At 43.7% G+C, this 16,612-nt stretch overlaps 1 protein-coding gene across 2 annotated transcripts in view; it reads right to left on the bottom strand.

Annotated features, from left to right (window-relative positions):
- LOC129859640 (zinc finger matrin-type protein 4-like) overlaps positions 1-16,612 on the bottom strand; it is a 176,282-nt gene that overhangs the window by 44,329 nt on the left and 115,341 nt on the right. The window contains exons 6-8 of one of the 2 annotated variants that reach the window (XR_008760195.1): positions 13,745-13,871; positions 11,641-11,920; positions 5,851-6,795 (exon numbers count right to left, since the gene is read on the bottom strand). The exons of the other annotated variant lie outside the window; for it this stretch is intronic. The gene's annotated coding sequence lies outside the window, so the exon portion shown is untranslated. Of the gene's footprint in view, positions 1-5,850; positions 6,796-11,640; positions 11,921-13,744; positions 13,872-16,612 lie in introns of those variants that run through there. 2 annotated transcript variants of the gene reach the window in all.

Genomic DNA, 16,612 nt, shown 5'->3' with positions numbered 1-16,612 from the left:
ACTGTTGGTTAGAGCCTGTAAGTAAGCGTTTCACTGTTGTATTCGGCGTACGTGACAAATAAACTTTGATTTGATTTGAGATTGGATAATTCTTTGAAGAATAATGGGCAAATGTTGCACAATCCAGTTGTGGAATGCTCTTAGAGACTTACCCAGAACGACTCCCAGCTGTAATATCTGCCAAATGTGCTTCTACTCATTATGTAAATTTGATGTTTCTGTATTTAATTTTCAATAAATTTGCAAACAATTCTAAAAACATGCTTTCTCTTTATCATTATGTGGTATTGTGTGTAGATGGGTGAGAAAACACATACATTAAAACCATTTTCAATTCAGCCTGTAAGAACAAAATGTGGAATAAGTCAAGGGGTATGAATACTTTCTGAAGGCACTGTATATGCATATTCGTCTCCATTTTACCACCAATTGGTAGATTTAAACATTATTTGATGTTGTAGATTATTTAGGTTTAGGAAAGTATTTAAAACAGATTTGCAGAGCCTTTACACAAGAAAGAAAGAAAACTGTGTTTTGATTCATTCTGAAAATTGCCACCATCAGTTCTTCAACCTATGGTAACATTGGAAAATAAGTGTACATAGAATTATACTAAACAGAAATATAAATGCAACATGTAAAGTGTTGGTCTCATGTTTCATGAGCTGAAATAAAAGATCCCCAAAAAGCTTATCTCTCTCAAAATTGGTGAACAAATTTGTTTACATCCCTGTTAGTGAGCAGTTCTCCTTTGCCAAGATAATCCATCCACTTGACAGCTGTGGCATATCAAGAAGCTGATTAAAAAGCATGATCATTATACAGGGGCACCTTGTGCTTGGGACAATACAAGGCCACAACTAAAATGTGCAGTTTTGTCACAAAACACAAAGCCACAGATGTCTCAAGTTTTGAGGGAGTGTGCAACTGGCATGCTGACTTCAGGAATGTCCACCAGAAATGTTGCCAGAGAATGTGTTAATTATTCTAACATAAGTCGCCTCCAACGTCATTTTAGAGAATTTGGCAGTACATCCAACCGGCATCACAACAGCAGGCTGTGTGTAACCACGCCATCCCAGGACCTTCACATCTGACATCTTCACCTGTGGGATCATCTGAGACCAGCCACCCAGACAGCTGATGAAACTGTGGGTTTGCACAGAGTGCCCCATTGTGGCAGTCGGGGTTATGGTATGGGCAGGCATAAGCTACGTAAAACGAACACAATTGCATTTTATCCATGGCAATTTAAATGCACAGAGATACTGTGCCGAGATCCTGAGGCCCATTGTCGTGCCATTCATCCGCCGCCATCACCTCATGTTTCAGCATGATAATCCACGGCCCCATGTTGCAAGGATCTGTACACAATTCCCTTGAAGTGTCACGTTCCTGACCTGTTTTCTCTTGTTTTGTATTTATTTAGTATGGTCAGGGCGTGAGTTGGGTGGGTTGTCTATGTGTTGTTTTCTATGTTGGGGTTTTGTGCGTTCGGCCTGGTATGATTCTCAATCAGAGGCAGCTGTCAATCGTTGTCCCTGATTGAGAATCATACTTAGGCAGCAGGGGTTCACGTGTGTGTTTGTGGGTGTTTGTCTTTCGTGTCAGTATTCGTACCACATGGGACTGTTTTTCGGTTGTATTCTATTTGTTATTTTGTTTCATGTTAGTGTTCAGTTTATTCATAATAAATCATGGACACTTTCCACTCTGCGTCTTGGTCCGATCCCTACACCTCCTCTTCAGACGAAGAGGAGGAAATCAGCCGTAACATGAAGCTGAAAATGTCCCAGTTTTTCCATGGCCTGCATACTCACCAGACATGTCACCCATTGAGCATGTTCAGGATACTCTGGATCGACGTGTATGAAAGCATGTTCCAGTTTCCGCCAATATCTAGCAACTTGTACAGTCATTGAAGAGGAGTGGCACAACATTCCACAGGCCACAATCAACAGCCTGATCAACTCTATGCGAAGGAGATGTGTTACGCTGCATGAGGCAAATGGTGGTCACACCAGATACTGACTGGTTTTCTGAACCACGCCCCTACTTTTATTTAAGGTATCTGTGACCAACAGATGCATATCTGTATTCCCAGTCATGTGAAATTCATAGATTAAGGCCTAATTCATTTTATATGAACTGTAACTCAGTAAAATCTTTTGCATGTTGCGTTTATGTTTTTGGTCAGTGTATAATAGGGAGAATAGTGTACAATAGTAGGCTATACCCTCATCTATTGCCTGTACTAACCATTGAACTGTATGATGACAAGGCCAAATATTGCATCATGTGTTGGGTTCAAACTGTTACAGCTTGGTCTGCGCTCTGCTCCATAACAATTGAATTAGCCTATATATATTTTATATATTATCAACCGTTACTAATGATTCTTAGCAACAACCACACGGCCGTTACGCCGTTTACAGAGGAGGCAAATTATTAAGGTAAGCAAAACTGTGCAATTAAATGGAATGATAAAGGAACTAACAATAAATTCTGGTTGAATTGCACGCTATTCTTATGCTAAAGTTCTAGGTCAGAATACGCATAGAGAGGAAGTGCACAAAAAGGGAATTACGTTCCATTTACGCATGCTTAACTTGGGTCGGGTTCAATGTGAGCTGGCTGTAACATCTATAGAACACTGCATGCATCCAGAAAACTGAGGCAGTAGTACGGGGTGTGCCGAGTATCCTGACAAAATCCAGGTAGAATCAGGAATTCCCCAGGGCAGCTGTCTAGGCCCCTTACTTGAGTAAAGCCAGTATGGCTATGTATGCGGATGACTCAACACTATACACGTCAGCTACCACAACGACTGAAATGACTGCAACACTTAACAAAGAGCTGCAGTTAGTTTCAGAATGGGTGGCAAGGAATAAGTTAGTCCTAAATATTTCTAAAACTAAAAGCATTGTATTTGGGACAAATCATTCACTAAACCCTAAACCTCAACTAAATATTGTAATGAATAATGTGGTAATTGAGCAAGTTGAGGAGACTAAACTGCTTGGAGTAACCCTGGATTGTAAACTGTTATGGTCAAAACATATTAATACAACAATAGCTAAGATGGGGAGAAGTCTGTCCATAATAAAGCGCTGTTCTTTATTCTTAACAGCACTATCAACAAGGCAGGTCCTACAGTAGTCCATGTCCTACCTTGACTACTGTTCAGTCGTGTGGTCAGGTGCCACAAAGAGGGAATTAGGAAAATTGCAATGGTCTCAGAACAGGGCAGCACAGCTGGCCCTTGGATGTACACAGAGAGCTAATATTAATAATATGCTTGTCAATCTCTCCTGGCTCAAAGTGGAGGAGAGATTCTCTTCATCACTAATTGTATTTGTGAGAGGTATTGACATGTTGAATGCACCGAGCTGTCTGTTTGAGCTGCTGGCACACAGCAGAGTTGGGGTCAAAATGACCCCAATGCAAATATGTATTTTTTAAAGTCTAGATTGATGCAAAACCAATAAACAATTATTTAGATGTATTGACAAAGTCATGAACATTTGGATGAATTTAATTAACCACTTTTGGGCTATGATCAAAACAATTACTCTGGGGTAAAAATGACCCAGTTGGTATAACTCTAATTTATGTAATTTGAAAGAAAACAATAAGCACATAAGATATCTTTTGAATAAAGTGACCCCTTTGTATTTTAAATATTTATGGACTTCGACACTGAGAGGGTGTAACTAGACATGAAATGTCACCCAGAGAACAAAATTATTTTACGTGATAACACAGTGTCCAGCACATTCACATATTCAGAAAATAATTGGTTGGAGGTCTTTTACTATCCCTGCAGTCATTGTGTTTGTGTGTGTGTCTGTGTGCCAGTATGCTCATTTCTCTACTTTCATTACTGTCTGTGAGATTTATGAGTTGGTGATGTGCTCCATGACCCTTTGACCTTTCGAGGCAGTAATTGGCAAAGTATGTTGGAAAATGAAGTACTAGCTAATATACACCAGAGGAGAGACAGGTCACTGCTGGGATGAGGCCAGGACTGTATAATGTAGTATATCACAGCCCACAAACACAAACACACACTTAATTTTCCTTTCTGAAGCTACGGGTGGGCAATGTAAAAGAGTTGAATGTGTGGCTTATTGTGGGCACAGCTTTCAGTTTGTTATTTTTGCCCACCCGTGAGAGTGAATTCCAGTTAATGTGGTCTATTCGGTATTCAAACAAAAACTTGTACACTGCCAGCATCTGTAATGAGATATGAGGTAATGAGATGTTAAGGTTGCAAATGCTTAGATATGATTTTGTGGCTACTAAATGTGAAAGTCTTGTGAAAAGAATATGTTTGGAAATATTATTTAAAGTTATTGAACCAATTACATTTCTTGATTTACAGGGAATTTAGGTAATTGCTTGTAAGTCAATTGAAGAAATGTGGATAGGTAATTCCAAATAAAAAAATGACACTTGGAACAAGATTTTAAAAAATCGTATTTACATGAAATATTTGTTTGTATTTGATATTTAATGGGTATAATAGGTTGCAACTTGAAATATAGGTTTGGTAATAATCAAATAAAACAGTTGTCATTAAATCCTATATTTGGTTTCAACAAATATAGTATTTTTCAACAGAGAATACCTAACTTATTTACCTTATTTACCTGGCCATCCATGATATCAATATTATAGTTTTAACCATGTTTTGAGGCTACACAAGGGTTTGTTAACATCTACATTATCTACAAACAGTGGAGTAAAACAAACTTCTATTTTGGGTTCTGATAGGGTACGACACTTGAACTAAGCTCATGAGGCATTTATAACTTGTATTCTTCAATTATCAATGGGTATACTGTATATCATAAATGTATTAGTGCAAAAATGGGTATAGCAACTGAGGATTCTAGGTAAACATGTTATTATGCATCATCAGTGAGGCAGACCATACATCTGTATCTGACAAGACATTTTTTTTATTTTTATAATATGAATGTTCTCGACAGAGCTGAGTGTGTTTTGGGAGTCACTTTTCTCAAATAATTAAAGATAAAAGCTAAGAACTTTGATGGTCCCTGTTGAGGGAAATGGCTCTTTACAATTTACACACACACACACACACACACACACACACACACACACACACACACACACACACACACACACACACACACACACACACACACACACACACACACACACACACACACACACACACACACACACACACACGCTCTCTCTCTCTCTCTTTAAGGCTGTTTCTATGCTTTCAGATAATCCTCAGCCACTGTCAGCTGAACTCTCATCTCCTCCACAAAGCTCCTTACGCGAGCTGAGGCTTGTCACACACATACACGCACGCACATGCAGGCACACACACGCAGACACACACACACACACACATACACACACACACATACACTTAATTTCCCTTTCTAAAGCTATCAAAGACGTCATTGAGAATGGCGAGAAAATTATGCTTGAGCTTAAGGGTTGAAGTGTGTATGTGTGTGTGTGGTGACAGAGATGATTGGTGTCATGTGTGTGTGTGGTGACAGAGATGATTGGTGTCATCCTCCTTTGTTCCTCCTCAGCTTATAAGCACACATTACAGTATTTTGCGATTGCTTACACACTTGTTGCGGAATTTGGCTCATTGTGTCAGAACTCTACACACCAGCCAAATAAGACACAACACTTGGAGATAAACATCTGACTTCTATGTCAGAATGAAACTCTGAAATCAAAACCTAACAATCCTTTCACAAAATGGCATTTTTGCAACAAAATGATACACACACGCACCATTTGAATTACTCTTTCAAAGCAGCAACAACACACTGATGTACTTTAACACTGCTATCTTTAGTACGTTGTATACCTTTTTAATTTTCTCATACAGGCTTCTGTGAAAGATTGTTCCAGTACAGTACATCCACTCACATTTCAATGAACACAAAAATAGAAATGCTTCAGAAAAAGCATATCCAACTTATTGTTTTTGCCATTGCAGGTTTAACAACAACAAAAACGCACAAAGAACAGTAGATTTACAGTACAGTAATCAAACAATATGTTACTGTAAACTCACAGACAACAAAAAAATTACAGTAAAACTACAGTGCAATGGTAAACAAAAAATAATATTGTAAGGGATTGTAAGGGATGGGGTGGATGGTTTATGGATCCTGCCTTCTGTTAGGGTCTGGCCACATCACCTCATTCACATCACAAGCAATGTCATCCATGGCTAGGCAATGGGGAAAATATTGTATCCGTATCCAACCCTGGACTTACCCCACTTCTGTCTCCGCATGCCTCTTCCATTGCTTGCAGAGGAGGCAGGTGGGCATGTGGTTGGCGGTCATACACTTTTCAACGCCAAGCCGAAAATAATTCCTCAATCGGATTGAGAAATGGGGAGTAAGGGGGCAAGTATACAACTGTGAAGTTGTGGTTGGTGAACCAGTCCCTGACCAGTGCAGCCCGGTGGAAACTAACGTTATCCCAGATAACCACAAACCTGGGTTGCTCTGGTCCGTCCTGTACAACTGCATTATATAGTCCATCCAGAAATATGATTATGTGTGCAGTATTGTAGGGACCCAGGGTGGCGTGGTGATGGAGAACTCCTTGCAGATGGTGGCACACAAGGGGATATTTCCCCCGCGCTGCCCAGGGACATTCACAACGGCTCTTTGTCCTTTAACATTTCGGCCCCGACGCCTGGTTTAAGCTAGATTGAATCCAGCTTCATCAGTGAAAATGAACTCATGAGGCTGTGCAGCTGCGTCAAAGTCCAGGACTCTGTAACAGAAAATGCATACACCGTACCGTGAATATGGTGTAACTCAAAACACAGGACTACAATGTCTACATTTTCACGCAAGGATGGGGGTGGGTTCATCTTCATCCGAAGAGGAGGAGTAGTGATGGAACCAAGGCGCAGCGTTTTGAAATGACATAATATTTATTAAACAAGACGGGAAAAAACACGAAACGAAACCACTTGCAATAATTAACAAAATAACAAAACGAAAACGTAGACAAACCTGGACGACGAACTTACATGAAACACGAAGAACGCACGAACAGGGAAAATAGACTACACAAAAAGAACGATGTACAAACAAACCGAACAGTCCCGTATGGTGCGACAAACACTGACACAGGAGACAACCACCCACAACAAACAGTGTGAAAACACCTACCTTAATATGACTCTCAATCAGAGGAAATGAAAAACACCTGCCTCTAATTGAGAGCCATATTAGGTACCCATTAACCAACATAGAAACAGAAAACATAGACTGCCCACCCAAACTCACGTCCTGACCAACTAACACATACAAAAACTAACAGAAAACAGGTCAGGAACGTGACATAACCCCCCCCTTAAGGTGCGAACTCCGGGCGCACCAGCACAAAGTTTAGAGGAGGGTCTGGGTGGGCATCTGACCACGGTGGTGGCTCAGGCTCTGGGCGAGGTCCCCACCCCACCACAGTCAATCCCAGCTTACATCTCCCTCTTAGAATGACCACCCTCTCTCTCCACCCACCTAATATAAGGGGCAACACCAAGACAAGGTAGCTCAGGACAGCGAGGTAGGTCGAGATAGAGAGGTAGCTCAGGATAGAGAGATAGCTCAGGATAGAGGGGCAACTCCGGACAGAGAGACAGCTCTGGACTGAGGGGCAGTTCTGGATTACTGGCAACTCCGGGCTGGCTGACGGCTCTGGACGCTCATGGCTGGCTGACGGCTCTGGACGCTCATGGCTGGCTGACGGCTCTGGACGCTCATGGCCGGCTGGCGGCTCTGGACGCTCATGGCTCACTGGCGGCTCTGGACGCTCATGGCTCACTGACGGCTCTGGCAGATCCTGTCTGGTTGGCGGCTCTGGCAGATCCTGTCTGGTTGGCGGCTCTGGCAGATCCTGTCTGGTTGGCGGCTCTGGCAGATCCTGTCTGGTTGGCGGCCCTGGCATATCCTGTCTGGTTGGCGGCTCTGGCAGATCCTGTCTGGTTGGCGGCTCTGGCAGATCCTGACTGACGACTGGCTCTAGCGGCTCCTGACTGACTATCGGCTCTGACGGCTCGGGACAGACGGGCGGCTCTAATGGATCGGGACAGACGGATGGCTCAGACGGCACTGGGCAGACGGATGGCTCAGATGGCGCTGGGGAGACGGATGGCTCAGACTGATCCTGTCTAGCGGAAGGCTTTGGCTGCTCCTGTCTGGTGGAAGGCTCTAGCGGCTCCTGTCTGGCGGAAGGCTCTGTTGGCTCATGGCAGACGGGCGGCTTTGCAGGCTCATGGCAGACGGGCGGCTTTGAAGGCTCAATACAGACGAGCAGTTCATGCGGCGCTTGGCAGACGGACAGTTCAGGCGCCGTTGGGCAGACGGCAGACTCTGGCCGGCTGAGACGCACTGTAGGCCTGGTGCGTGGTGCCGGAACTGGAGGCACCGGACTGGAGACACGCACTTCAAGCCTAGTGCAGGGAGCAGGGACAGGGCACACTGGACTCTCAAAGCGTACTATTTGCCTGGTGCGTGGTACCGGCACTGGTAGCACCGGGCTGAGGGCACGCACATCAGGACGAGTACGGGGAGAAGGAACAGTGTGTACAGGGCTCTGGAGACGCACAGGTGGCTTAGTGCGTGGTGCCGGAACTGGAGGCACTGGGCTTGAGACATGCACCATAGAGAGAGTGCGTGGAGGAGGAACAGGGCTCTGAAAACGCACTGGAAGCCTGGTGCGTGGTGTAGGCACTGGTGGTACTGTGCTGGGGCGGGGAGGTAGCGCCGGAAATACCGGACCGTGCAGGCGTATTGGCTCCCTTGAACACTGAGCCTGCCCAACCATACCTGGCTGAATGCTCCCCGTCGCCCGACCAGTGCGGGGAGGTGGAATAACCCGCACCGGGCTATGTAGGCGAACCGGGGACACCATGCGTAAGGCTGGTGCCATGTAAGCCGGCCCAAGGAGACGTACTGGTGGCCAGATATGTAGAGCCGGCTTCATGGCACTTGGCTCAATGCTCAATCTAGCCCTACCAGTGCGGGGAGGTGGAATAACCCGCACCGGGCTATGCACACGTACAGGATACACCGTGCGCTCTACTGCGTAACACGGCGTCTGCCCGTACTCGCGCTCTCCATGGTTAGCCTGGGAAGTGGGCGCAGGTCTCCTACCTGCCCTTGGCCCACTACCTCTTAGCCCCCCCCCCCAAGAAATGTTTGGGGTTTCTTCACGGGCTTCCGTGCTAGCCGCATACCTTCATAAGTCCGGTTTTGAGCTTCATTCTCCGGTTTACAGCCACGTCTCTTTGCTGCCTCCTCATACCACCGCTCCTGGGCTCGCGCTGCTTCCATCTCCTCACGAGCGCGGCGATATTCCCCAATGTGCGCCCAAGGACCTTTTCCATCCAGCTCGGCCTCCCAAGTCCAGTAGTCCTGTGTATTACCCTGCTCGAACATACGCTGCTTGGTTCTGGTAATTTGGTGGGTGGTTCTGTAACGGTAGTCCTCTTCATCCGAAGAGGAGGAGTAGTGATGGAACCAAGGCGCAGCGTTTTGAAATGACATAATATTTATTAAACAAGACGGGAAAAAACACGAAACGAAACCACTTGCAATAATTAACAAAATAACAAAACAAAAACGTAGACAAACCTGGACGACGAACTTACATGAAACACGAAGAACGCACGAACAGGGAAAATAGACTACACAAAAAGAACGATGTACAAACAAACCGAACAGTCCCGTATGGTGCGACAAACACTGACACAGGAGACAACCACCCACAACAAACAGTGTGAAAACACCTACCTTAATATGACTCTCAATCAGAGGAAATGAAAAACACCTGCCTCTAATTGAGAGCCATATTAGGTACCCATTAACCAACATAGAAACAGAAAACATAGACTGCCCACCCAAACTCACGTCCTGACCACCTAACACATACAAAAATTAACAGAAAACAGGTCAGGAACGTGACACAACCACCTCCCCCCAACCCCAGAATGGGGGCACCTGCCTAGGCCACATACTGCTTGTCTGAATGTATCTATTTTTTTAATTTAACCTTTATTTAACCAGGTTGGCAAGTTGAGAACACGTTCTCATTTACAATTGCGACCTGGCCAAGATAAAGCAAAGCAGTTCGACACATACAACAACACAGAGTTACACATGGAGTAAAACAAACATACAGTCAATAATACAGTAGAAAAATAAGTCTGTATACAATGTGAGCAAGTGAGGTGAGATAAGGGAGGTGAAGGCAAAAAAAAGGCCATGGTGGCGAAGTAAATACAATACAGCAAGTAAAACACTGGAATGGTTGATTTGCAGTGGAAGAATGTGCAAAGTAGAGATAGAAATAATGGGGCGCAAAGGAGCAAAATAAATAAATAAATAAATACAGTAGGGAAAGAGGTTGTTGTTTGGGCTAAATTATAGATGGGCTATGTACAGGTGCAGTAATCTATGAGCTGCTCTGACAGCTGGTGCTTAAAGCTAGTGAGGGAGATAAGTGTTTCCAGTTTCAGAGATTTTTGTAGTTCGTTCCAGTCATTGGCAGCAGAGAACGGGAAGGAGAGGCGGCCAAAGGAAGAATTGGGTTTGGGGGTGACCAGAGAGATATACCTGCTGGAGCGCGTGCTACAGGTGGGTGCTGCTATGGTGACCAGCGAGCTGAGATAAGGGGGGACTTTACCTAGCAGGGTCTTGTAGATGACCTGGAGCCAGTGGGTTTGGCGACGAGAATGAAGCGAGGGCCAGCCAACGAGAGTGTACAGGTCGCAGTGGTGGGTAGTATATGGGGCTTTGGTGACAAAACGGATGGCACTGTGATAGACCGCATCCAATTTATTGAGTAGGGTATTGGAGGCTATTTTGTAAATGACATCACCGAAGTCGAGGATTGGTAGGATGGTCAGTTTTACAAGGGTATGTTTGGCAGCATGAGTGAAGGATGCTTTGTTGCGGAATAGGAAGCCAATTCTAGATTTAACTTTGGTTTGATGTGAGTCTGGAAGGAGAGTTTACATTCTAACCAGACACCTAGGTATTTGTAGTTGTCCACATATTCTAAGTCAGAGCCGTCCAGAGTAGTGATGTTGGACAGGCGGGCAGGTGCCGGCACCGATCGGTTGAAGAGCATGCATTTAGTTTTACTTGTATTTAAGAGAAATTGGAGGCCACGGAAGGAGAGTTGTATGGCATTGAAGCTCGCCTGGAGGGTTGTTAACACAGTGTCCAAAGAAGGGCCAGAAGTATACAGAATGGTGTCGTCTGCGTAGAGGTGGATCAGAGACTCACCAACAGCAAGAGCGACATCATTGATGTATACAGAGAAGAGAGTCGGTCCAAGAATTGAACCCTGTGGCACCCCCATAGAGACTGCCAGAGGCCCGGACAACAGACCCTCCGATTTGACACACTGAACTCTATCAGAGAAGTAGTTGGTGAACCAGGCGAGGCAATCATTTGAGAAACCAAGGCTGTCAAGTCTGCCGATGAGGATGTGGTGATTGACAGAGTCGAAAGCCTTGGCCAGGTCAATATGATTGTATCTATGCAGTGCCAATAGGACACAATCTATTGCCACTATTGTATTACAGTATAATACAATGACACTTACTTGCACATAGTCATAGCAAAGGTCTTTGACTCTAACGCTGTTCCTCTCAAATGGAACCCTGTACAGCTGCTTCATCGTAAGTTGGTATTGATGCAAGATGCGGCAGAGTGTCGACATACTGACACAGTTGATATTATTGAATGTTGTGTGATCTGAGATGATTTGCTCTCGTAATTGATGTAGGCGGATGGTGTTGTTTGCCAACACTAGATTGACAATGGCCAGTTTCTGTTCATGGGTGAACAGACGTTGCCTTCCACCCTCAGGTCATCCGGAAGTTCTGTAGAAAATTCAAGAATATGATGTCATTGCCTAGGTTCTTTTTTATATACAGTGCCTTGCAAAAGTATTCATCCCCCTTGGCATTTTTCCTATTTTGTTGCATTACAACCTGTAATTTAAATAGATTTTTATTTGGATTTCATGTAATGGACATACACAAAATAGTTTAAATTGGTGAAGTGAAATGGAAAAAATAACTTGTTTCAAAAAATTCTAAAAAATTAAAAAATTCAAAGTGGTGCATGCATTAGTACTCACCCCTTTTCTATGAAGCCCCTAAATAAGATCTGGTGCAACCAATTACCTTCAGAAGTCACACAATTAGTTAAACAAAGTCCACCTGTGTGCAATCTAAGTGTCACAGGACGTGTCACATGATCTCAGTATATATACACCTGTACTGAAAGGCCCCAGAGTCTGCAACACCACTAAGCATGCGGCACCACCAAGCAAGCGGCACCATGAAGACCAAGAAGCTCTCCAAACAGGTCAGGGACAAAGTTGTGGAGAAGTAAAGATCAGGGTTGGGTTATAAAAAAATATCTGAAACTTTGAACATCCCACAGAGCACCATTAAATCTATTATAAAAAATGTTAAAGAATATGGCACCACAACAAACCTGCCAAGAGAGGGCGCCCACCAAAACTCATGGACCAGGCAAGAAGGGCTTTAATCAGAGAGGCAACAAAGGGACCAAAGATAACCCTGAGATAACAGGAGAGATTGGAGTATCTGTCCATAGAACCACTTTAAGCCATATACTCCACAGAGCTGGGCTTTACGGAAGAGTGGCCAGAAAAAAGCCATTGCTTAAAGAAAAAATTAACAAACATGTTTGGTGTTTGCCAAAAGGCATGTGAGAGACTCCCCAAACATACAGAAGAAGGTAGTCTGGTCAGATGAGACTAAAATTTAGCTTTTTGGCCATCAAGGAAAACGCTATGTCTGGCGCAAACCCAACACCTCTCATCACCCCGAGAACATCATCTCCATGCTGTGGGGATGTTTTTCATCGGCAGGGACTGGAAAACTGGTCAGAATTGAAGGAATGATGGATGGCGCTAAATACAGGGAAATTCTTGAGGTCAAACCTATTTCAGTCTTCCAGAGATTTGAGACTGGGACGGAGGTTCACCTTCCAGCAGTACAATCACGCTAAGCATAATGCTAAATCAACACTCAAATAGTTTAAATGGAAACATTTAAATGTCTTGGAATGGCATAGTCAAAGCCCAGACCTCAATCCAATTGAGAATCTGTGGTAAGACTTAAAGATAGCTGTACATCCAACTTGAAGGAGCTGGAGCAGTTTTGCCTTGAAGAATGGGCAAAAATCCCAGTGGCTAGATGTGCCAAGCTTATAGAGACATACCCCAAGATACTTGCAGCTGTAATTGCTGCAAAAGGTGACTCTTCAAAGTATTGTCTTTATGTGGAGGGGGGGTGAATAGTTATGCATATTCAAGTTTTCAGTTTTTTGTCTTATTTCTTGTATAATATTTTGCATCTTCAAAATGGTAAGCATGTTGTGTAAATCAAATGATACAAACCCCCAAAAACTCAATTTTATTGCCAGGTTGTAAGGCAACAAAATAGGAAAAATGCCAAGGGGGTTGAATTATTTCGCAAGCCACTGTACTGTACTGTCATACTGTACACAATAACATCAAAACCGTATTACATGTACTTCACAGCACTATACCAATTTATTTTGTTCACTGAGGACCTAATATTGTAGGACTAAATGGTATTGTACTATGATGCAGAATGATTTGCAACAATTGCATAGGTACAGTCTAGTGTAGAAAGTTGAAGACATACCTGTTCTCCAGTCTAAATGTCCGTATTATGGATGCTACCGTGTAGCAACTCAGGTTGGGCTGGACGCTCTGCCCAGCCTCCCTCATCGTCAGGCCATGATTTATGACATGGTCCCACCAAAGTGACCCTAAAGTCATCAGAAATATGTCTCAGTCTATTGCCTGGTCCCCTTCTTTGTTCTTGTCCTAGTCCTCCTCCTGCTCCCCTCTCTCTTCCTCTTCCTCTCGCTCTCACTGCCTCCATGTTTGCAAAATTCTCACAAAAGAGGTGAGCGTACCTGAGGTCTATCTGTAGTGCTAAGGCTCAGACTAATTGGTGTTCATTTACTGTATGTAAGTGTTCATGTGTGTTTGTGGGTGTTGCCAATTTCAGGTATGTTTTGCATTTTGAAAAGAAGTGTTTTCCCAATGATTGCAAGAGATTTCATTCTTGAACGAAGTGTCTAATGTAAGAAACAGTGTGTAGTGTTTTGCAAGTGTGTTGCAGAATTGCATACAAAGTGCAAACAAAGTGCAGTGTGTTGCAGAATTGCAAATAAAGTGCAAAGCAGAAAATGTGTTTGTGCTTTTGGTGCCTTTGTTTAAGGCATGGTTACAAAAGTTAAGGTTTTGATGCTTTTGTCTAAGCATTCACTTTCAGTGTGTAAGCAATCGTCAAAAACTGTAATAATTATTTTGTCATTTTTTTAGAGGGAAATGTGTATGTGTGTGTATATGCACTACATGACCAAAAGTATGTGGACACCGGCTATTCGAACATCTCATTCCAAAATCATGGGCATTAATATAGAGTTGGTACACCATTTGCTGCTATAACAGCCCACACTCTCCTGGGAAGGCTTTTCACTAGATTTTGGAACAATGCTGCAGGGACTTGCTTCCATTCAGACACAAGAGTAATAGTGAGGTCGGGAACTGATGTTGGGCAATTAATCCTGGCTCGCAGTCAGCATTCCAATTCATCCCAAAGGTGTTCGATGGGGTTGAGGTCAGGGCTCTGTGTTGGCCAGTCAAGTTCTTTCACAGTGATCTTGACAAACCATTTCTTTATGGACCTCACTTTGTGCACGGGTGCATTGTCAGGAAATGGCCTTCTCCAAACTGTTGCCACAAAGTTGGAAGCACAGAATTGTCTAGAATGTCATTATATGCTGTAGCCATTAATGTTTCCCTGTGTAAGGGCTATTTGACCAAGAAGTAGAGTGATGGAGTGCTGCATCAGATGACCTGGACTCACCCGACCTCAACCCAATGGAGATGGTTTGGGATGAGATGGACTGCAGAGTGAAGGAAAAGCAGCCAACAAGTGCTCAGCATATCTGGGAACTCCTTCAAGACTGTTGGAAAATCATTCCAGGTGAAGCTGGTTGAGAGAATGCCAAGAGTGTGCAACGCTGTCAAAAAGGAAAATGGTGGCTACTTTGAAGAATCTCAAATATAAAATACATTTTGATTTGTTTAACAATTTTTGGGTCGCTACATGATTCCATATGTGTTATTTCATAGTTTTGATGTAGTAAAAATAAAGAAAAACCCTGGAATGAGTAGGTGTGTCCAAACGTTTGACTGGTACTGTAAATGAGTGTGTGGATGTGTGTGAATGATGTCAATGCTGCATACTTGTTTCCATGAATAGAACGTTTTTGATGAATGTTTCCGAGACGACGGGCCCGGGCTGACCGAATGCTGCTTCGTAAATAAACACACACACTGTGACTCCGTGGTGCGTAGTGAATAATGTCATCATCCGGGAGGCCACAGCGTGTTCTAACACATGATAATTACACACAGAGAATGTGTGTCTGAGAGTGTGTGCTGGTGAATGTGTGTGTGTTTGTGTTATCATTTAACCAAATTAAACTTAGGAGTGGTGAATCTGCAGATGCATCACTCAGGATAGAGCAATGTGTACATGCAGATGTATGAGATTGTGTGTGTACGTATGCATGTATGCTTGGGTTTTCAGGCAGATCGCTCAAGAGTGACTTCAAAATTGGACGTCTATCCATGTCCTGAGGAAGTCGGAAAATGCCTTCAAAACTGGTCACTAGGGGCAGCTATTGAGCGCCATTAACATGAAGTAGGCTTGGGTTTTGCTAGGGTGTTGTGGATGGGGGTGGTGGATGTATGACTCTGGATCAGAAGGTTGTGTGTTTGATCCCTTTGCCAAGCCTTAACCCTTACTTAAACATTCAGATGTTTTGTATTTTGTATTTATAATAGATCCCCATTAGCTGCCGCTAAAGCAGCTACTCTTCCTGAGGTCGAGCAAAATTAAGGCAGTTTATACAATTTGAAAACACTACAATACATTCACAGATTTCACAACACACTGTGTGTCCTCAGGCCTCTACTCCACAACTACCACATATCTACAGTACTAAATCCATGTGTATGTATAGTGCGTATGTTTATTTTATTTATTTTACCGTTATTTTACCAGGTAAGTTGACTGAGAACACATTCTCATTTGCAGCAACGACCTGGGGAATAGTTACAGGGGAGAGGAGGGGGATGAATGAGCCAATTGTAAACTGGGGATTATTAGGTGACCATGATGGTTTGAGGGCCAGATTGGGAATTTAGCCAGGACACCGGGCTTAATACCCCTACTCTTACGATAAGTGCCATGGGATCTTTAATGACCTCAGAGAGTCAGGACACCCGTTTAACGTCCCATCCGAAAGACAGCACCCTACACAGGGCAGTGTCCCCAATCACTGCCCTGGGGCATTGGGATATTTTTTAGACCAGAGGAAAGAGTGCCTCCTACTGGCCCTCCAACACCACTTCCAGCAGCATCTGGTCTCCCATCCAGGGACTGACCAGGACCAACCCTGCTTAGCTTCAGAAGCAAGCCAGCAGTGGT

Source organism: Salvelinus fontinalis, chromosome 1 (genome assembly GCF_029448725.1).
Source record: "Salvelinus fontinalis isolate EN_2023a chromosome 1, ASM2944872v1, whole genome shotgun sequence".
NCBI classification, from domain to species: Eukaryota; Metazoa; Chordata; class Actinopteri; order Salmoniformes; family Salmonidae; genus Salvelinus; species Salvelinus fontinalis.
Note: the sequence above shows the minus strand (reverse complement) of the source record. Positions and strands in the feature narration are given on the sequence as shown.